Below are 23,549 nucleotides of genomic sequence, written 5' to 3' on the forward strand. Positions count from 1 at the left end.
CAATAACAAAACTTTTAAAACTCTTGGACAGGCTCATGCAAAGGAAATGGTTAGAGGGATATGGGACTACTGTAGGTGGGCATTCTAGTCTGCATGGACCATTTGGGCTGAAAGGGCCATTTTCCATAGAACCATAGAACATTACAGCACAGAAACAGGCCTTCTGGCCCTTCTTGGCTGTGCCAAACCATTTTTCTGCCTAGTCTCGGTTAGCATCAGCGGAGGTTGAAGATGTTTGGCCACAGCTGCTGGACAGCTGTGATAGACGGGGGAGACACCCTCTGGTACACAGGAAGGGTCAGAAGCAGTGGTTGGAACTGGAGGAGCCGAAGGTGGGATAAGGAGGTTTCAAAGAGTCAGGAAACCTCCAGATAAGCTGGCCTATCATGCATCAGAGAAACAATGATATATCTATCGCTCTAATGATTCGGAGGTCCTGCATCACAGAATTCCTTTGCAAAACTGTTATTAATGATGCCTTGATAAGTTCCAAAGTCATGAGGACATGACTATTTTTGTTGGGGGGAGAGTGTAACGTCCTGGTTAAGATTTTTACTGCTATGCTTTAGGTATTTCATTTTAGTAGTTCTGTAAGAGCAGTCTGTTCTGCTTTTAGCGAACTTTGGTTTGAGCTAATGACAATAATGGATGCATGGTCCCAGAAGACCGGAAAATTGCAAATGTCAGTCCAGTCTTTCAGAAGGAAGGCAAAAAAAAGGAAATTATAGACCAGTTAGCCTAACCTCAGTTAGGAAACCTCAGTTGGGAAAGTGTTGGAACCTATTATTAAGGATGACGTTTGTGGGTACTTGGAGACTAATGACAGAGTAAGTCAAAGTCAGCATGGTTTCTGTGAAGGGAAATCATGCCTGACAAATATGTTAGAGTTCTTCAAGGAAGTAACAAGCATGGTGGACACAGGAGAGGCAGTGGATGTCATTTACTTGGATTTTCAGAAGACGTTTCATAAGGTGCCACACATGAGGCTGACAACAAGATAAAATCCTATGATGTTACAGGAAAGATACTGGCTAACAGGCAGGAGGCAGCGAGTGGGAATAAAAGGGGCATTTTCTGATTGGTTGTCAATGACTAGTGGTATCCTCAGGGGTCAGTATTGAGACCGCTACTTTTCACATTGTTTGTAAATGAATTGGATAACGCAATTGATAGTTTTGTGGCAAAGTTTGTGGATAATTCGAACATAGGTGGAAGAGTAGGTAGTGCTGAGAAAGCATTGCAATTGCAGCAAGGCTTACACAAATTGGAAGAATGGGGGAAATGTGACAGATGGAATATACTGCATTCTGGAAGGTAAATGCAACGTTGTCATTTATTTCAAGGGGAATAGCATATAGAAGCAAGGAGATAATGCTGAGCTTTATAAGACACTAGTCAGGCCGCACTTGGAGCATTGTCAACAGCTTTGGGCTCCATATTTCAGAAAGACTGTGATGTCATTGGAGAGTCCAGAGGAGGTTCATGAGGATGATTCTGAGAATGAAGGGGTTAACATATAAGGAGAGTTTGGCAGTTTTGGGCCTGAACTCACTGGAATTTATAAGAATGTGAGGGGATCTCATTGAAACGGAGGATCGTGTGGATAGTCAGAGGTCTTTTCCCAGGGCTGAAATGGTTGCCACAAGAAGACACAGGTTTAAGGTGCTGGGGAGTAGGTACAGAGGAGATGTCAGGGGTACGTTTTTTTACACAGAGAGTGGTGAGTGTGTGGAATGGGCTACTGGCAAAGGTGGTGGAGGTGGATACGATAGGGTCTTTTAAGAGACTTTTAGATAGGTACATAGAGCTTAGTAAAACAGAGGGCTATGGGGAAGTCTAGTAATTTCTAAGGTAGGGACATGTTTGGCAAAATTTTGTGGGCCAAAGGGCCTGTATTGTGCTGTAGGTTTTCTATGTTTCTATGAAACCTTCCGAACATTTAAAAGACTAAATAAGGTGGGTGGGAAGAGGATGATTCCTATGATGGGGGATATCCAGAATAAGAGAGCACAAACTCAGAATTGAGGGGTGACCTTTTAGAACAGAAATAAGGAGGAATTTAGCCAGAGAGTAGTCAATCTGTGGAATGATCTGCCACAGACTGTGGTGGAAGCCAAGTCCATGGGTATATTTAAAGGGGAAGTTAATAAGTTTTCTGATTGGTCAGGGCATCAAAGGATATGGCAAGAAGGCAGGTTTTTTGGGGTTAAGTGGGATCTGGGATCAACCATGCTGGAATGACGGAACAGACTCAATGGTCTGAATGGCCTAATTCCACTCTTATGTCTTATGGTCTCTTAAGGGGCAATGTCGTTCAACTTAGGAATGTTGTGTCAGCCAATCAGGATGGTGGAATTGGGAGAAGGTTCTAGAGAATGCCGATGCTGGTGTGGGTCGGGGTCCTTTTGGTGTGAGCTGGGAGAGGACAGGAGGGACGTGGCTGAGGATGCTCCCTGTTGCACAAGGTGCTTTGTGCAGATGAATGGCTTCAAAGAGGAAGGACCAATACTCCCGTGGGGGAGCTCGTTTGTCCCAGATGGATTTTGAGCGACAGTCAGAAGGGGTGTGTGATTTCACGCAGACTGTGGGTCCAATGCATGAGTTAACAACAACTTCAAGATGAGCTCCAGCTTATGTGCACGTTTCAACTGGGTTAACTGTAAAGGGCCCTTTTTATTTGTTTTTCTTTCCCTACAAACTTTGATAAAGCTGACATTTGTAAATATACTTGCTTTATAATTGTATGTGGTGTACAATCTGTTATTTCTTGCCTAAAGATGATTACACGGGGGCAGTATTTACACAGTATTCACACAGATCGGGGGTGTGGTCAAGACACCAAACTTTTCAGTTTTTGTGGGATGAGGTCATATCAACCCTAGACTTATGGAGTGTGAAAAAGGGAGATTTCTCATCTCTGAGTCTGGTGCCTGTTAGCGAGGGGCTAACAAAATGCATCTCTAGAGATGCCCAGTCAAAAGGGGTTTCAGGTAATACTGAGGGAGCATCACACTGTGGGAGGAGTAGTACTGATGAAGAATTAAACTGTGGGAAGGGTAGCACTGAGGGCGCAACACACTGGGAGGGTCAGTACTGAGGGAGCTTCACACTGCGAGGGCTAATACTGAGCGACCATCACACCTGGAGGGGTAGTACTGAGGGAAAATCACACTGGGAGGGTTAGCACTCAGGGAGCATCACCCTGGGAGGGTTAGTACTGAAGGAACATCATACTGGGAGGGTTAGTACTGAGGGAGCATCACGCTGGGAGGGTTAGTACTGAAGGAAAATCACACTGGGTGGGATAGTACAGGGAGCTTCACACTGGGGTTGTTAGTACTGAAGGAGCATCACATTGGGATGGTTAGTACTGAGGGAGCATCACACTGGAGGGTTAGTACTGAGGGAGCATCACACTGGGAGGGATAGTACTGAGGGAAAATCACACTGGGTGGGATAGTACAGGGAGCTTCACACTGGGGTTGTTAGTACTGAAGGAGCATCACACTGGGAGGGTTAGTACTGAGGGAGCATCACACCTTGAGGGGTAGTACTGAAGGAGCATCCCACATGGAGGGGTAGTACTGAGGGAGCATCACACTGGGAGGGATAGTACTGAGGGAGCATCACACTGGGAGGGTTAGTACTGAGGGAGCATCACACCTTGAGAGGTAGTACTGAAGGAGCATCCCACATGGAGGGGTAGTACTGAGGGAGCATCACACCTTGAGGGGTAGTACTGAAGGAGCATCCCACAAGGAGGGGTAGTACTGAGGGAGCATCACACTGGGAGGGATAGTACTGAGGGAGCATCACACTGGAAGTGTTAGTACTGAGGGAAAATCACATTAGGAGGGTTAGTACTGAGGGAGCATCACACTGGGAGTGTTAGTACTGAGGGAAAATCACATTGGGAGGGTTAGTACTGAGGAAGCATCACACTGGGAGGATTAGTACTGAGGGAGAATCAGGCTGGGAGAGTTAGTACTGAGGAAGCATCACACTGGGAGGATTAGTACTGAGGGAGCATCACACTGGGATGGTTAATACTGAGGGAGCATCACACTGGGAGGGGTAGTTCTGAGGAAGCATTATGGGGTAGTACTGAGGGGACCGCAGCGGGAGAGGTAGTTCTGAAGGAGCATCACACCTGAAGGGGTAGTACTGAGGGTACTTCACATCAGGACTGGTCGTTCTGAGGGAGCATCACACCAAGAGGGGTAGTACTGAGGGAGGATCACTCTTGGAGGGGTAGTACTGAAGGAGCATTACGGGGTAGTACTGAGGAAACCGCACCAGGAGGGGTAGTACTGAGGGAGCATCACACCTGGAGGCATAGTACTGAGGGAGCATTACACTGACAGGAATAGTACTGAGGGAGCATCCTAAAGGGAGGGGTAATACTGAGGAAACATCACACTGGGAGGGGTAATACTGAGGGAGAATCACACCGGGAGGGGTAGTTCTGAGAGAGTATCACATTGTGGGAGAAGTGATATTGAGGGAGTGTCACACTGTGGGAGGGGTAGTACTGAGGGAGTGTCACACTGTGGGAGGGGTAGTACTGGCAGAACATCTATGCCCCTTTGTTCAAGACTCTCGCAGTAGAAACATCTCAATATCTATCCTATTTGAGGACCGAATTACAGGGACAGGGTGAAAAGGTTATTCTCTGGAGCAGAGGATAATGAAGGGAGATACGTTAGAGGTATACAAAATTATGAGGAGCATAGATAGGATAAATGCAATTAGGCTATTTACATTGAGGTTGGGTGAGATGAGAATGAGAGGTCATAGGTTAAGGGTGAAATGTGAAATATTTAAGGGTAATATGAGGGGGGATCTTCTTAACTTAGTAGGTGGTGCAAGTGTGGTATGAACTGCTAGCAGAAGTGGTGGATGTGGGTTCTACCAAGTGAATAACCTCACACTTTCCCACATTAAACTCCATTTGCTAAAATTTGCCCAGTCTCTTGTTCTATATCCTATTACAGTCCAAATATTCCACATTGCAGCATAACATATGGAACATATTGTAGAAAGTTACAGCACAGTACACGCCCTTTGGCCTACAATGTTGTGCCGAGCCTCTAACCTACTCAAAAACCATCTAACTCTTTCCTTCTATAGAACATTACTGCACAGTACAGGCCTAGCTTTACGTTCTTAGCAAACTTACACACCTTACACTTTCCTCCCTGTACAAAGGCATTAATACAGATAATTCATATTTGATGACTTATAACTGATCCTTGAGGCACTCTACTCATTAGATCATAAAGTCCCAGCTATTCTGATTCTGTGTTGTAACCAGCCTTCATTCCATGTGGCAACACTTTCCCCAATTCCATAAGCTTGCATCTTTTATGTAGCCTTCTCAAATGCCTTCTGGAAATCTAAATATGCCACACCTGCAGGTTTCACTTTATTGACTCTGCTTGTTATATCTGAAGAAATCTAGCAACTTTATTAAAATGATTTTCCTTACATAAAATCATTTTGACTTGGTTTAATAGCATTAAACTTCTACAATGTTGGAAAGTCTACGGTCATGCACTTTGGTAGAAGAAATAAATGGGCAGACTATTATTTAAATGGGGAGAGAATTCAAAATTCTGAGATGCAACGGGACTTGGGAGTCCTCGTGCAGGATACCCTTAAGGTTAACCTCCAGGTTGAGTTGGTGATGAAGAATGCAAATGCAATGCTGGCATTCATTTCTAGAGGAATAGAGAATAGGAGTAGGGATGTGATGTTGAGGCTCTATAAGGCACTGGTAAGACCTCCCTTGGAATACTGTGTGCAGTTTTGGGCTCTTTATTTAAGAAAGGATGTGCTGACATTGGAGAGGGTTCAGAGAAGATTCACTAGAATGATTCCAGGAATGAGAGAGTTAACATATGAGGAATGTTTGACCGCTCTCAGACTGTACTCCTTGGAGTTTAGAAGAATGAGAGGGGACCTCATGGAAACATTTCGAATGTTGAAAGGCATGGACAGAGGAGATGTGACAAAGTTATTTCCCATGGTGGGGGAGTCTAGTACGAGAGGACATGACTTGAGGATTGCAGGGTGCCCATTCAGAACAGAGATGCGGAAAAAAATTTTTAGCCAGAGGGTGGTGAATCTATGGAATTTTGTTGCCATGGGCGGCAGTGGAGGCCAAGTCATTGGGTGTATTTAAGGCAGAGATTGATAGGTATCTGAGTAGTCAGTGCATCAAAGGTTATGATGAGAAGGCGGGGAAATGGGGCTAATGGGGAGATTGGATCAGCTCATGATGAAATGGTGGAGCAGACTCAATGGGCCGAATGGCCGACTTCTGCTCCTTTGTCTTATGGTCTAAAATGACTACATCTTATTTGATCTTGCCAACAACAGGCATTAAGCTAACAAGGCTCAAAGTCTTTTTCTTGACTCTATCCCTTCTTGAACAAAGGAATCACAGTGGCTCTTTGTCAAAGCCACTGATTCCCTCCTGGAACTCGGTAGCTTTTCCAAAACTTGTGCGCAGCTACTTACTTCAAACCCCTAAGAGACAGGCCAACCTACTTACCTTTAAAGTCCTTTCAGTCTTACCAATATTTAATCAAAAACTAGACTGTACAATGTGGCAAGACTTAAACAGAGCACTAGGAATTCTTCAGGTGCAGGCAGCAAGAGTTTAATTGATGCTGGATGGAGTGGGGTATGAAAAGCAATTATGAAACTAAACTGGCAAGTAACATCTGAACAAACTGAACAAGCCGCTGTGGATTTATGAAGAACAAGAAAGGTAAGTAAGTATTGGACTCCTGCAGTGTGAAACTGGGCAAAATTAATGGCAAAAAATGGCATATAATTCAAAACAATACTTTGCATCTGTCTTCTTAGTGGAGTACTCTATAAATATACTAAGGATAAAAAAGATGGAATTATTGTTGAAAGGAAAGAACATGGAAGAATTTATGACAATCCTATCATGGGCAACAAGATATTGAAAAAAAAAGTAAAAGTGACAAGTTGCCAGAACCTATATCCTGTACCCATAATATTAACCATATTATCATCAATTCTTCCAATATACTAGCACACATCTACACACTATGAGCATTTTACAATGGCCAATTAATTTACTCTCCTGCACATCCTTGGAATTTGGGAGGAAAACTCACACAGTCACAGGGAAAACATGCACTCTCCAAGCAGCAGAACCCTAGAGGTCAGGTTTAACCTGGGTCTTTGGTGCAGTGACACAGTGGTTCTGCTAGCTGCACCACAGTGCCTCTCTGTTACTGGACATCATTAAACCCATTGGGTGCAAAGGCACTCACTCAAAAGAGTCCATGACAAATGATAAATGCGCCCCTAGCTTAGAAGGTAATCAAGTGAGTCCACGAACTTCAATGTGGAATCTCAGCTTAATCATCATCCAAACCACAAAATCCTTTCATTCAAGATCAGCACTTTGGTTTTTAAATACAATTATTTCCAGAAATGTTCAAGCCAATTGCTAGTACACAGAGATGCCTTCAGATGAATGATGTGAGGGTAACACAGTAGGACAGGAGTCATTATATTACTGTATCGGTAGGAAGGGAAGAAGTTGCATTATGCACTAAATTGAATCAGTCCTTATCTACTCCGAGTACCACCACTGAGAAGGGCGTGGAGAAGAAAGCACTAAACAAAGATTATGGAGTGTTAAACTAAAAGGTAACAAAGGACAACAGCATGGAAGCATAGCTGTGAGCACAACACTATTACAGCTTGGGGTGTTCCAGAGCTCGGAGTTCAATTCTTGTGCCACCTGTAAGCAGTTTGTACATTCTCCCCGTGAGCTTCCTCTGGATGCTCTGGTTTCCTTCCACAGTGCAAAGATGTACCGGTTAGTAGGTTAAATGGTCATTTTTAATTGTCCTTTGATTAGGCTAGGTTGAGTAGGTGGGCTGCTGAGTGCTGAGGCTCACTAGGCCACAAGGGCCTGTTCCCCACTTTATCTCTAAATGAATAAATACAGCTTATGGCATGAACAGTAGCTGAAGGAAGTTAAACGGTCTCCTACAATTTCAGATTACAACCCTTTCCTCGCCTTCACCACTACCATTAGTCCACAGCAATGCTGAAAACCTTTGTTAGCAGTTAGGAACAGTCAAAGAGATGAGAAAGTAAAACTTAGCAATAATTGTCCTTACAACATAGAAGGAAGCCATTCAGTCCATTGAGTCCAGGCCACTCCCATGCCATTAGTAATTTTCTCTGTATCTATTTCCCCCACATTCACATCAATCACCTACACAACACCAGTGACCTTTCACCCTTTAAACACCCACATCTTTGGATCTGGTAAGAAACCCCCAGAACACCCACTGGAAATTCAGGTACTTGTGGGGAGAATCTGTATTCTCTGTACAGTCTTCAGGGTCTGGGTTCAACCTGGTTCATTGGAAGCATTCATAATAAAGTGACATGACCCAAAGCCCTTCAGAGAGACACTACAAGGTAAAACATTGCTGGACTAAAGAAGGAGCATGTAAACAGAATGCCTGCAGAACAATCTGTAAATGAAACATAACTAATTCCTGCCAATTTGATTTTTATCAAGTATATGCATTTATATTACAGTATATAGAACAGTACAGCACAGTAAAGGCCCTTTGGCCCACAATGTTGTGCCCACCTTTAAACCTAATCTTAAAATCAACCTAAGCCAGTGCCACCTTCTGAAACGTTGCAGGAGCAAAAGGAATATTGGGACCAGCAGATCAGCTGTTAGAGGTCTCTGTACCCGGTGATCCACTCTGTCTTTCTCTCGTTGGTGGGGGAGAGTTTGCTACCGAGTCTTGAGTTGGAGAACTATGGGGGGAGGGGGGGGAGAGGGAATGTAATATAACAGACTTTAACACTGTAAAATAAAGTGGGATTTTTTTGTCTTGTAGTAGTCTCCCCCCTTGCTGTGTGACATCTCTCTATCCCTTTAATAGAGAGAGGGAGAGAGCCTGTGGTGTGTTGAATTGTCAGGTGAACAGTTAGTTCTTGTTGTACTGCAGATCATGGTCTTTCTTGGGGTCTTGCTTGCTTGGTGGGTGGAGGGTGCTGATGCTTTTTGCTGAAGTAAGTGGGGCGGGGGAGGGCTAATGCTGTGCTGATACTTGTGAGTGAGGAGGGAATGGAGGGGCTTTGGGGTTCTAATATTTTTATTTCCACTCATTCTTTGGGATACTCTTCTGTTTTTATGGATGTCTGTGATGAACAAGAATTTCAGGTTGAATATTGTATACATTCTCTGATATTAAATTGAACTATTGGAAGGTCAGTGTTAATTTCTGTTTTTCTCTCTGCAAATGTTTCCAGCATCTTCTGCTTTTATTTCAGATTTCCAACATCTACAGTCTTTTCCATTTTGACACAAAGTATTCAGATTACGCAGGATGTGATGATCACTGTGAGTGCTATATGCTGAATTAAGATGGTTCAGATAGCGTTTAAGTTGGTATCAAGCTGAGGTCTCTGTCAGGATCACGCATCAGACTTTGTTGTTTTTAAAGCTCATTGTGATAGTTTTGGAGAGAGACAGAGAGGAAAGTTAGGGGTCAAGTCAGGTTTATGTATCGGATTGTGGAGTAGTAAAATGTCAGGCCCTCACTTAGTACTCGACAGCCAGCGACATGGACATGACTGCTCCACTCCATGCTCATATGTCAGCAACATGGACAGGTAACAAAGGACGTCCATGGCTGTGGGACACTCTCAGGTTCAGATGAGTCCAGGTAAGCTGGAGATATGAGGAGGCACGCAGGCCCGACAGTCAGCGCACCTCGTGTTTGGAGCTTTGTGTTCCGTTATCAGCTCGTCAGAGGGTTGAGCCCAAGGTTGATTGGGAACCGAAGGCTGGGGGCCCGCCCTGCAGTTGGAGGACGGTCTGTGTGAATGGGACTTGCAGTGTTCTGTTTCGTTTTCTTCTGTTATTTTCAAAAATGATATACCTCACTATATGTTTTGATTTGCATGTGATAAATAAATGTGAATCTGGATTAATCTTGTAATAAATATGAGCTTTTATGAAACAACTGAACACCTACAGATACACATCCACGGTGTTCAAGGTCACAGCTGATGTCAAGAGGACAGCAATAAAACACCACACTGAAGCTGCCGGTGTAATTCGTACTAGGATAAAACCCCCAGGATGTCCTTGCAGACACAGCTGGGAATTACAATTGCTTTACAATAAACCACATGCTATCTTGAATACATTACAAAACCTCTGCTGATTTTATTATTGGCAGCTACTAATACCAGTTGGCAAAACCCTTCTCTCCTCATTTTAATACAGCTTGCTCTGCGCATTTTTGCTCTCAAGGGAAGGTGTTGTTGTCATCTGTATGCATCATCATGTATTGCCGGGTCAGAATTTGTGTGTTAGCAGTATGGTTATGTATGGCAACGATTTTCTTTTCCTCCCTAACAAGGTTGACACAGACAAACAGCAATGTAAATACAGGTTTCCCCTGCTATCCGAAGGTAGAGCATCCTATGAAACGGTTCGTAAGCCGGAATGTTGTAAAGTGAATAAGCAATTACTATTTACTAATATGGGAAAAATTTGTGAGCGTTCCCAGACCCAAAAAATAACCTACCATATCATGCCAAATAACACATAAAACCTAAAATAACAGTAACATGTGGTAAAAGCAGAAATGGCATGATAAATACATATATAAAGTAGAAATGCATTTCTGCAATCATTGCAGCACTGTCCACCGTAGCGAAAATCTCACATAGTGGAAGCAGTCTCACTGGAAGCAGTCTCTCCAGTAACCTTTAAGCTATGAAGCTGCCAAATCATACCAAATAACACATAAAAATACACAGCCTATATAAAGTACAAATAATGCATGTGCAGCGTAGTTTCACTCACCGGAATCAGGAAGACAGCAAGCACACTGATGATGGTGTATTAGGCTGAGTTGTCGGAGGCTGGGGTGCTCGGCAATTTTTTCCAATAAATCACAGTTGCTTATACGAATAACCACCTTCTGTAACTATTTTCTTCAGTTCTGCTGGGAACTTTTCGGCAGCTTCAGTATCACCCGAAGCACTCTCTCCAGTAAACTTTAAGCCATGAAGCTGCCCTCGCCTCAGAAACCGATCAAACCACCCATGACTGCCTTTAAATTCCACTTTCACAACACTTTCATTACCATCGGCCAGTGCTTTCTGTGCTTATTAAAAAGACTGACTGATTTCTCCTTAAGTATGAGATAACTTAACGGAACACCACGCTTTGTACAGTCATCAATCCACTCAAGCAATAGACTTTCCATTTTATCCATTATTGGATGCTGACTAAGAGAGAGACCACTTTGCTATGAGCAGAACCAACAGTAACATCGGCAGCTTTCATGATTCTTTCTCTCTGCGTATAAATAGTGTGAATGGTGGATGCAGGCAAGTTCAATGCACGGACAATGTCCTTACTTCATTCACCACGATTGAAACGCCTAATTATGTCTAGTTTTACGCTAAGTGTAACACCCTTACGAGCTCTTTTATGCTATTCCGATACTTTAGAATTCATCTTGCACAAAATAAAGCACAGATGCTCACAGGCACGTGTTTAAGCAAAGCCGGCTAGAATGCAGTTCCGGGGGAGGAGCTCAGCTGCCTTTTATCGTAACAGTGAAAACACCCTCTGTTAGCGAAAACAGGTAACTAATGTAGGTCTTTCATAACAGCAAGGTGTCGTAAAGCGAACGTTTGCAAAACGGGGGCCACCTGTACTAGCATATGAAGAATAGCCACCATCTTACACAAGCTGTCAGACAGAGGGATAAATCCCTTCAGCAAAACTAAGGAGCTGATCATTGAGTACAGGAGGAAGAACCTGGAGGTCCATGAGCCAGTCCTTATTAGAAAAGCGGAGGTGGAGAGGGTCAGTGACTTTAAATTCCTTTGTATTATCATGTGAGAGGACTGTCTTGGGACCAGCAAGTAAGTACCATCACAAAGAGGGTATGACGGCGTCTCTACTTCCTTCGAAGTTTTGGCATGTCACCTGAAACATTGACTCTATAAATGCACAGTGGAGGGTATGCTAACTGATTGCCTCCTCTTCTGGTTTAGTAACACCAATGCCCTAGAATGGAAAAACCGACAGCAAGCAGTGGATACAGCCCAGTCCATCACAGGAAAAGCCCTCCCCACCACTGAGCACATTTACAAGGAGAGCTGTCACAAGAAAGCAGCATCCATCATCGAGGACCACCACCATCCAGACCATGTTCTCTCCTCAGTACTACCATCGGACAGGAGGTACGGGAGCCTTAGTTCCCACATCACCAGGTCCAGAAAGAATCATTACCCTTCAACCATCAGACTGCTGGATAACTTCACTCACCTGAACTCTGAATTGATTCAATACCCTACAGGCTCGCTTTCAAGGACTCCACAACTCATGTTCTCAGTATTATTTATTTTTTATTTGCAGTCTGTGTTCTTTTGCACATTGGGTTTTTTGTCAGTCTCTGTTTATTTAGTTTCTCATAAATTCTACTGTATTTCTTTATTTTCCTGCAAATGCCCACAAGAAAATGAATCTTAAGGTAGTACATGGTGACACTTTGATAATAAATTTACTTTGATTTTGACTTCATTTCCTCACACCATAGATTGGATAAAGCAGGAGCACATTGGAGTTGGCATTGCTTATTGGGGTGACCACAGCCTCTCAAACCCCATTACACAGAATTTATTCCACCAATCACTGAACAAAGTGTGCTTAACTTGAGGAAAATAAACTGAATGCACAACTTTATGTTCATTGACAGCACGTAACATTCAGAGAAAATACCAAGATGTAGAGGCCTGTGAATTCTTTGGCTTCTTGACTAAGACATTGGTTCTACACTGCAAAGTCATGGAATGAGGAGCTGTGTAGGGCCAGAAGAAATGGCATTATATGTTACACATTTGCACACTGCAAGGGCTTTCAGTCATGATGGAGCATGCCAAGGGCAAGTTAGTCACTGGTCTGAGTTCAAGACATGGGATGTGCCAGAGGTCTTGATGAACCCTGAGGAGGGTTGAGGAGTCAGGTCATCACAGGGGTTGGGGGGTGGTGGTTTATGTGATATGTGATGGAAGGTTGTGATTGGTTGCTGCTTTACCATTCTACCACGCCACCATCATCCACCAAAGGCTTGTAACTTCAAACAAGATTGCAGTTCTTTCAACAAGACTTCAAACCATAAAAGCACTCTGAAGTACTCCAGAAGTAGCCATGAAGAAAGAAAGAGGAGACTGGAAGAGGCTGCTGAAAGCTTGGTCATAGTCATAAGTTACTGGATAGGAAACTCAAATGCTTGCAATTTTATTTATGTGCCACTCAATAAATTCCAAGGTGTTTGATCTCACACACACACACACACACACACACACACACACACACACACACACACACACACACACACACACACACACACACACCCACACACACACACACACACACACACACACACACACCCTCCCCCCCACCCCACCCCCCCGTCTTTACCACACACCAATTTCACTTCCAGGCAAACCTGCTACATAGTGGTCCCATCAATTCACCTGTTGGATGTTGGCACTTCATAGTTCACATCATGCACACAAAGTCACGCAAATGACCTTTCCGATACATGTGGGATCACTCAAAAGAGGCCCATGATTCCCAATTCCAAACAAATGGCACATAGCACACCATGCACGTGGAACACTACCTTCAGCAGCTTTAGACTCATCAAGCCCTTTCACACATGCAATGATTTCTTGTCAACAAGTCACTTGTACCCACTTTGATAATGTGGATGGTGATCGATATATAGGTCTGAATTTTCAGATTGGCAGCTATGTTTGTTGTGAATGAATGGAATTTTGTTAAACATTAATCAAAACTTCAGAGCCATTTCCTTCACTATTCCAGGAAGGGCAGTCATTTTGCTTTAATTCTCAAGTAATTTCAGTTTCAATCTTTTTTCTTTTGCAATGAAATAATTCAGTAACACATGATAAATTAACAAGATATTGTTCCTTCTCTTTGCAGGGAGGGATTCTTCAAATTGTTGCAAGTCCCCACATTCAAGGTAGATGAGATCAACCCACTGGTCTATTTTTAGCTCTGGAGAAGTGAATGGAAAAAAGAACAAGGAACACGGATGTAAAATAAAATTAGAATGTAAAGCTAACCTTGATCGCATGCCAGAAGAACCTTTTACAGCTTTGTGAGTGGTCGTCAAACTGCAGTCTTCCGACCTTCCAGTTGTCATTTAGTGATGTGGAAGAGTTTGTCAGATTGCTTGAGTACTTCAGCAAACAAAGGCTGTAATTAAAACAGAAAATACTGAATTCCAATTTACTCAAAGCTCTAAAGCTTTGTCCATTTCTTTCTGATGCAGGTGACAATGTATTTTCTAAACTTTCCAACCCCTCCATCTTTGTTTCTATAAGAGGGCCAGTCCTGTACAGTTTAATCTTATCAAGAGCAGCTACAACTCCACCATGTGACTGCTGTGCACAACGTGAAGCTAACGTTCACCCTGTAACAAAACAAGGCATTAGAGATTGAGCACATTCCATCCATCGTGTCATGCAGCAATGAAAAACAGACCACGTACACAGGGCAATTATTACAGTGCGGTGCCTAGTCCTGGGAAGAGAACATTAATAGCAAAAGAATATGTGCCAGAGCCATGTTTGATGTGTGCAACCTAAACAGTAGTCAGCAATCATACACAATGACAGTGATATTGTTCCTCAGTGTTTAGCTTATGCCTGCTGTCTAAGTACAAAATGGGCTTCATACCACAGAGACCATATTCTATATCTGGGGCATGCATTTACGCTACTCTTCTAGTCAAGACAGCTCCAACGCATACTTGGAGACTAATGATAGAATAAGTCAAAGTCAGCATGGTTTCCGTAAAAGGAAATCACGCCTGACAAATCTGTTAGAGTTCTTCAAGGAAGTAACAAGCATGGTGGACGAAGGAGAGGCTGTGAATGTCATTTACTTGGATTTTCAGGTGTTTGATAAGGTGCCTCACGTGAGGCTGCTTAACAGGATAAAATCCCATGGCATTACAGGAAAAGTACTGGCATGGATAAAGGAACGGCAGACAGGCAGGAGGCAGTGAGGGGAATAAAGGGGGCCTTTTCTGGTTGGCTGCCAGTGACTAGTGGTGTTCCTCAGGGGTCAGTATTAGGACCGCTACTTTTCACATGATATAGATAGTGGAATTGATGGCTTTATGGCAAAGTTTGCGGATGATACAAAGATAGGTGGAGGGGTAGGTAGTGTTGAGGAACCAATGCGATTGCAGCAGGACCTGGACAAATTGGAAGAATGGGCAAAAAAGTGGCAGATGGAATGCAGTGCTAGAAATGTATGATAATGCATTCTAGTAAAAGGAATGATATTATCTAAGTGGGGAGAAAATTCAAACATCAGAGGTGTAAAGGGACTTAGGAATCCTCGTACAAAACTCCCAGAGGGCTAATTCACACACTGAGGCTGTGGTAAAGAAGGCAAATGCAATGTTGGCATTTATTTCAAGGGGAATAGAATATAAAAGGAGATAATGTTAAAGCTTTGTAAGACACTAGTCAGGCTGCTGTTGGAGTATCGTCAACGGTTTTGGGCCCCTTATCTTAGAAAGGATGTATTGACTTTGATAGAATCCGGAGGAGATTTACAATAATGATTCTGGGAATGAAGGGGGTTAACATATAAGGAGCATTTGGCAGCTCTGGATCTGTACTCACTGGAGTTTAGAAGAATGTGGGGGATCTCATTGAAACCTAACGAATGTTGAAAGAACTAGATACAGACATCCCACCTCTCTCGGAAGTTCTGGGAGTCTCCCGCATATTGATAGCAGCTCCCTGACACCCACAAATTATATAGAGAGAGAGGGAGAGAGAGAGAGAGAGAGAGGGAGAGAGAGGGAGAGAGAGAGAGAGAGGGGGAGAGAGGGGGAGAGAGGGGGAGAGAGGGGGGGGGGGGGAGAGAGAGAGAGAGAGAGAGAGAGAGAGAGAGAGAGAGAGAGAGAGAGAGAGAGAGAGAGAGAGAGAGAGAGAGAGAGAGAGAGAGAGAGAGAGAGAAAGAGAGATCGTGTGCGTGCCATGGCAGAGTGTTCCAAAAAAAGAAAATATAAAATGTACTTCACCCCAGACTACACTAAAGTGTACCCCGCCTAATAGGGGTCGAAAATAATGACAGTGTTGCTCGCTGCACTGTTTGCAACAGTGACTTCTCTATTGCCCCTGGTGGGTTAAATCACTGTTGAGGTGAGGTTAACAGGTGTCATTCATTCATTAGCATAGCTAAAGTTATTTAAACTAGCTGGCTAGCTACTAAGGAGCTACTCCATTGCAGACATCCGCCCTCTCCCGGAAGTCTCCTGCAAATTGGTGGTGCTACCTCCCTGAAATGAGTTTTTGCAGGGTGGGATGTCTGTAGATAGGGTGGATGTGAAGAGGATGTTTCCTCTGGTGAAGGTATCCAGAACTACAGCTTATAGCCCCAAAATTGAAAAACAACATTTTAGAACAGAGGTAAGGAGGAATTTTTTAGTCAAAGAGTGGTGAATCTGTGGATGTCCTTCCTCACACATTCATGTTGCTAGCCTTTGAATGTGGAGTGGAGGCCTAGACTTCCTCAGGAGTCTGTGGAGGTTCAGCATGTCATCGAAAACCTTGGCAAACTTAAACCATAAGGCTATAAAACATAGGAGCAGAATTAGGCCATTCAGCCCATTGAGTCTGTTCCACCATTTTATCATAGCTGATTCCAGATCCCATTCAACCCCATACCCCACATTCCTTAATGCCCCGATCAATCAGGAATCTATCAGCTTCTGCTTTAGACTTCACCACAGTCTGTGGCAGAGCATTCCACAGATTCACCACTCTTTGGCTAAGGGAAGATCAGGTTGGTGTCAGATTGCAAGAGAGCAAATTTGTTGTATGCCTACAAGATGGCTTCTTAGAATAGCTTGGGCTTGAGCCTACTCGGGGAAAGGCCATATTAGATTAGGTGTTGTGTAATTACCTAGATTTTATTAGTCAGCTTAATGTAAAGGCAACACTTAGGAGAGAGTGATCATAATATGATTGAATTCAGACTGCAATGTGAGAGGGGGAAGCATAAGTGACATGTATTGCTTTCACAATGGAATAAAGAGAATTACAGAGGCATGGGGGGGGGGGGGGTTGCCCAGGTGGATTGGAGGAGGATACTGGCAGGGTTGACAGCAGAGCAGAGGTGGCTGAAGTTTCTGGGAATAGTTCACAAGATGCAGGATAGATATGTCTCATATGGCAGGACTAGGCAACCGTGGTTGACAAGGGAAGTTAAGGACTGCATAAAAGCTGAGGAAAGGGTATATATGGTAGCAAAAGTCAGTGGGAAGTTGGATTAGGAAGCTTTTAAAATCCCATCTATATAGCACATCTACATGAAATGTTGCCATAAAAAAGCAGCATCAATCATCAAAGATCCTCACCACCCAGGCTATGCTCTTGCAGCTGCATTCAGGTAGAAGGTACAAGAGCCTCAAGACTTGCACCACCAGGTTCAAGAACAGTTACTACCCCTCAACCTTCAGGCTCTTGAACAAAAGGGGATAACTACGCTTATTTAAGAACACCGTAATATTGTTATATTCAATAGGTACATTTAATGTCAGAGAAATGTATAGAATATACATCCTGAAATTCTTTTCTTCGCAAACATCCACGAAAACAGGAGTGCCCCAAAGAATGAACGACAGTTAAATGTTAGAACCCCTAACCCCCTCCTCCCACACACAAGCAGCAGCAAAGCATCGACCCCGTCGGCAAAAAAGCTTCTCACCCCCCACCGAGCACTCAAGCGTGCAGCAAAGCATCAATAAAGACACAGACTTGCAGCACCCCAAAGACTAAACTCATTCACCCGGTATTCGAAAAACCACAGGCTCTCCCTCTTCCTAATAAGGGAAAAAGAGGTGTCCCTGCTTTCAGAGTGAGAGGGGAGACATAGCAAAACAACCCGCCAATTTATGGTGTTAAAAGTCTGCTGTGTTGCTTTTTCTGAGCTCTGTGCCCAAAGAACTCGGGTCTCTGGGCACACAGTCAGCTCGCTGCTTTTGATCTTCCGTGTATTCCCACGACACATCAGGTGGCGGCTCCGGCCTCCAGAGCCACGAAAATCCAGCACGCTAGCCCTCCCGGTCTCGCCCTTGGCATATCAATGGATGTTATATTGTTATTTCATACTCGTTAATTATTTATATCTGCCCTATATATTACTGCTCTATAGATTTGCTATGTACGCCCGCAGAAGAAGACTCTCAGGGTTGTATGTGGTGACACGTATGTGCTCTGATAAGAAGTTTTACTTTGAACTTTGAGATTCTGGCCTGACCTCACAGTCCCTATCCTGAGCCTGCCTCCCCTTTGTCCTCAAAGCAATCCCTACAAACCTAAAAACAGTGAAATCTAAGCCGAGACCTGAAAGGAGTCTGCAGCTGGATCTCAGGGGTCAGTCGATTACATGTGAACAAGAATAATGAAGCAAATGCATGTCCAGACCCAACCTTGTTCAAAGAGTCACTAACTTCTGCTGGATTCGAGAGCGAAGTACCGCTGGTTCTAAAACTGCCACACGACCACTGCCCACGTCTAACCGAGGATAATCAAGAGAACGATTTTAGGAATGCTGGGGTGAACCCAACTCATTCATATTGACAGGTGCAGGACCATGTGATCACATACCACAGGCATGCAGTGAAGAAGGACTTCCTGGTAGGGTGCTTTACCCTCCACTTGACGGTGCAACTCTTCATTAAGCACCTGCATAGGGAATCCCAGGTTTTAACATTTCCTTGGAAAACCTGGTCCACACTGTCAGGAAAGGCCCACTGAACCGCAAACAGATCAAACACAAGAAATTCAACATTAAAAATGCTGGTGGAATATAATAACGATCATATTAAACATCCTGGATCATAATTAAACAGCAACCCTTTGCTGCTCTGGTATCCCTTTCAGCGAGTCCCGATGAAGGACCTTGGCCTGAAATATCAACTGCTTATTCATTTCCATAGACGCTGTCTGACTTGCTGAGTGCCTCTAGCGAATGGGAATTTTCACATGTGTGTAGCCTAAGGTGAAAATTCAGCCACTGCAGGAAAGGACTGGCTGTACCACATGGGTTATGTTGTTTGCAATCAAATTAAATCAATGGATGTTGCGTGAATTTAAGCTGCCATTACCCTATGAAGTCATGTCTTTGGGATACAAGAGGATCTGCAGGTGCAGGAACCTTGGAGCAAGGCACAAAATGCTGGAGGAACTGAGCAGATCAGACAGCATCTATGGAGGGAAATCTTTGTGATGCAGCTGGAAACCAGAGCAAGAAGAGCAAACCCACACAGTCCCAGGGAGAGCAGGCACACACTGTACAGACAGCACCCACAGTCAGGACTAAACCCAAAGAATTGGAGTCGTTGCTGCCCCACTGTGCTCTCTGCAAAACAACTGAGAAAGAAATGTATGTAAAATTAAAAGTTCCAAGTTCAAAGTAAATTTATTATCAAAGTACATATATGTCACCATATAGAACCCGGAGATCATTTTCTTGCTGTATACTCAATAAATCCATAATAGAGTAATAACCATGATAGAATCCACCAAAATCTGTGCCAACTTGGGCACGAAACCGGTGTGCAAAAGACAAAAAGAAAAATTAATAATACATAAATAAACAATAAATATTGCAAAGACAAGATGAAGAAATAATTAGATAATTAGGTCCATAATTCCTATTTGAAGGAGATTGGTGTTCATAAATATTGAATGCACTTACAAAAATCTTTACTAATATGGTAAGAAATGGAAGGAGCAGCAGCAGGAAGATGGGAAGACACAATTAAACTTGCAGCTTTGATGATATCAGCATCTGTAGACCTTACTTTCATTTCAGCAGAATGGTTTGTTCCTGACAGTGAAATTCCAGTTTGGATTCACATATTTATTCTGGGGCCATGATCAGTATTACCTTAGAAAATATCATTTTTGATAAGATAAACTGCTGTGAGCGATCCTCACCACTGGTCTTCTAGCTACCCAGCTTACCCGATGCCTGTGGCACAGTAAGGGTTACAGAAGAGAGCAGACCTAAATGGGTTGCATCAGAGCAGCACGGTGGATCAATGAACTGAGAAGCTGCCCAGAACCCTGCTAACCCTGGGACGTGATCAAACCTCCGTTCCTGCTCACACTGATCAGAAATGGAGCAGCAGATTCAGAGAGGAGCCAGGGAGACTGCGACAGAATATCAATGAGATGAGAGGAGGAGTGGGAAGTAGGAAAGGAGAAGAGTAGGAATAGAAGAGTAGAAGAGAAAGAGTACTAACTTACCATGTTAGTAGAAGAGGAGAGTGAGTGTGAGAAAAACTTAAGGGACAGTGAAGAGAGAGGAGGAACGAGAGAGAGAGATACAAAGAGAGAGGAAGAACGAGAGAGAGACATACAAGTGGTGGGGGTGGAACAGGAGAGGGGTGGAAGAGGAGGGGGTTGGAAGAGGAGGGGTTGGAACAGGAGGGGGTGGAAGGTGGGTGGAAGAGGAGGGTGGGTGGAGGAGGAGGGATGGAGGAGGAGGAGGGGGTGGAAGAGGAGGGGGGTGGAAGAAGAGGGGTTGGAGGAGGGTGGGTGGAAAAGGAGGGGGTAGGAAGAGGTGGGGGTGGAGGAGGCAGGAGGGAAAATAGTTTAATATTGTATGCATTGAGATATGGTGAAACAGTCTTGCAATCCATCTGTACAGATCTTTTTAAAACATCACTACATCAAGGGAGTACAAAGGGGAAAACAATAACAAAATTCAGAACAAAGTATCACAACTACAGTTACAGAGAAAGTGCAGGGCAGGTTGACAATAAAGGTGAAAGTTAGACTGTGAAATCTATTTTGCCACACATTTTGAACTGATCGATATTCTGCCGTGGTTCCATACTGTCCACAATCCCACCAACATTTGCATTGGCTGCAAACATGCCATCTGCATTTTCATCCAAATCATTTTTATGTATGTAATGTTGGATTAGGGTGATTATGGTGATTGTAGTCTAACTTGCTGTATGCTTGCTTATCTGCTTCTATGATCATCTACTTGTCCATAAATGTTCAGTGTATTTTCAATAATTTGCCATAACGTTGTTTCTATATTTTTTAATATTTTCTTTCTCTACAGCGGATGCCATAAATCGAGCTGTCATATCGGCAGTTCATATCAAAATAATTTTCTCATCTGTCCAGATTGAGCTGGTTTTCAGTATAAAGCTGACCACTAGTTCTTTCTTACTGACAGCGGAGCGAGTTGCTTACTGTTATTTCTTTGTTATGAGCACCTAATAAAATTGCTGTAACCACAAAGGCTTTCTGGAGCACATTATCTCCAGGCCCAACAATTACAAACGGTCCCAACATTCATCCTTGTAGAGCACCACTGGTCACAGAGAAACACTCCTCCTGCACTATATTCTATCTCCTATGACCAAGCCAATTTTGAATCTAGTATTATCAAATTACACATACTGTATTTTACTATATATTATCATGAGGCTCATTTCAATTCAATCTGTTTGCTTAGAATTGACCATCGAGGTCATCCTCAAAAGGTGTTGTTTCTAAAAGGTGGCGTTAATTGCTCAGCACTCCCACCATGCCTTCTTCCACTGCTGCCATCAAGCATGAGAGGAGGCATCAGTTACGTACAAAGTGGTGATTTTCGTCACTGACATTTGGTGACAAATATGCAGTAGGCCAATTCAGAACGGCTTTGCTCACTGCGGTTTCAAATATTCATGCTCGGAGATGCCAGACATAGCTGGGAGTGAACGATTTCACTACTTCTCCAAGTTAGGATCTACAAAATGTGAAGCATCTTGAAAGTTGCAATGAAATTGACAATGGAGTTATCGAAGGCGTAGTGTGAGGCCATTCCATTATTTGCAATAGGTGTCTCTGCTGATTTTGTTCATTTACAGTTGATCAAAAGAGTACAGCAGCATACACTGCATAAATTCCTCTGTTGATAGCTATAAGGAACTAATTCACAGGTTTATAGTACTGTAGTAGTATTAGTGGCATTCTAAATTGTTCTGTAATTCATTTAAAATATAATTTGTAACTCAGTTAAGCAGTAGTTTGTCTTTTTTATAACTTTTAAACTATTTCCATCAAACCAGCTAATTGCGGTAACCACTTAATTGGGCAAAAATATACTTACCTCTCGATATGTTCCAATTAACCGGAATCAACTGTGTATGTGTGTGTGTGTAAATGAACTGGAACTCCCCTCCATAATCCCTCAAAAGCATTTTAACTCAAGAACAAATAACAATACCGGTCATTAGAAATGCAGGGATGGGCTGTCGACCATGCTCCCCCCCCCACCAAAGCGTCACACACTGCCCCTCACCCGAGGGGTCAGCTGGGGTCATCAACCCCAGTGTCCATAGCAAAGTCCAGAAGTTCTGGTGGGCGTCAACACTGCCGACTGTTTGTGTGAGGCAAGAGGCAGGGCACTCGAAGAGTCACTTCCTTCCTTCAGTGGTGGTCAAGGCTGACACGGAGCCAGCCGGTCCTGGTGCAGCACCAGGTCCTGGTCCTGGAGCCTCCCGCCACTCAGGGAACCGCACCCGGTACACCACATCAGAGGGCGGTCGAGCACCCTCCCGGTCCCTTCCAGTGGCTTCCAAGCCTGGGGATAGGCCCTTCTTCCAGGAGGGGCAGTAGACCCGTACTGGGGCCCCCACCATGTACTGCTGCTTTGGCACCGCAGACTGGCAGCCCGGACCTTTCTGGGACTTGCAAGTATCACAGCAGTGCACGAACAGCTCCACGTCCTGCCTGTACCCAGGCCAGTGGAAATGTTCACGCAGCCTGCCCAATGTCTTTGCAACTCTGAAATGGCTGGCCTCCACCAGCCCGTGCACTGACCACAGCACCGTGGCGTGGAGCCCCAAGGGAACCACCAGGAGCAGGAGATGTCCATCGCCATCGGACAACTGCCACCGTCGGAACAGCAACTTGCCGTGGACCTCCAGCATTCCCCATTGCGAGTGCAGGGCTTTGATCTCTGGGTCCAGGGCGGAGACCTCTGCCCATTCCAGCCGTTGTCCCACACTCAGCCATTCCCTCACCCGGGCCAACGCGGGATCGCTCACCTGCTCGCTGCTGGTCCATGGTGGGGAGGTTGTCACTGGCTGTCACCTGAAGCGCCATCACGGTCATTTGCCCGTGGTTCAGCTGTGTGTTGGGCCACCGCAAGACGGGCTGCACTGCCCCGGCCGCTGTGAGACCGGTGATAGTTACTGCCCCCGGTAGGACTGCTTCCCGAGCTGCCCGGCCGGAGAGACATGTCTTCAGCATTGGGTACAGTGTTGCCCCGACTCATCCACACGGGCTGCCCATTTGGTCAGCAAGTCCCTGTACTGCAATGCGACGCGCAGCCTCCTCTTCCCTCGCATCACCACACAGTCGCCAGT

General features: G+C 44.2%; 1 protein-coding gene across 6 annotated transcripts in view; it reads right to left on the reverse strand.

Moving 5' to 3' along the window:
- LOC140740502 (RNA-binding Raly-like protein) overlaps window positions 1–23,549 on the reverse strand; it is a 1,929,462-nt gene that overhangs the window by 1,477,055 nt on the left and 428,858 nt on the right. For all 6 annotated transcript variants that reach the window (XM_073069704.1, XM_073069706.1, XM_073069701.1 and 3 more), the window contains exon 2: window positions 14,206–14,338. The gene's annotated coding sequence lies outside the window, so the exon portion shown is untranslated. The remainder of the gene's footprint in view (window positions 1–14,205; window positions 14,339–23,549) is intronic.

Source organism: Hemitrygon akajei, chromosome 17, assembly GCF_048418815.1.
Source record: "Hemitrygon akajei chromosome 17, sHemAka1.3, whole genome shotgun sequence".
NCBI classification, from domain to species: Eukaryota; Metazoa; Chordata; class Chondrichthyes; order Myliobatiformes; family Dasyatidae; genus Hemitrygon; species Hemitrygon akajei.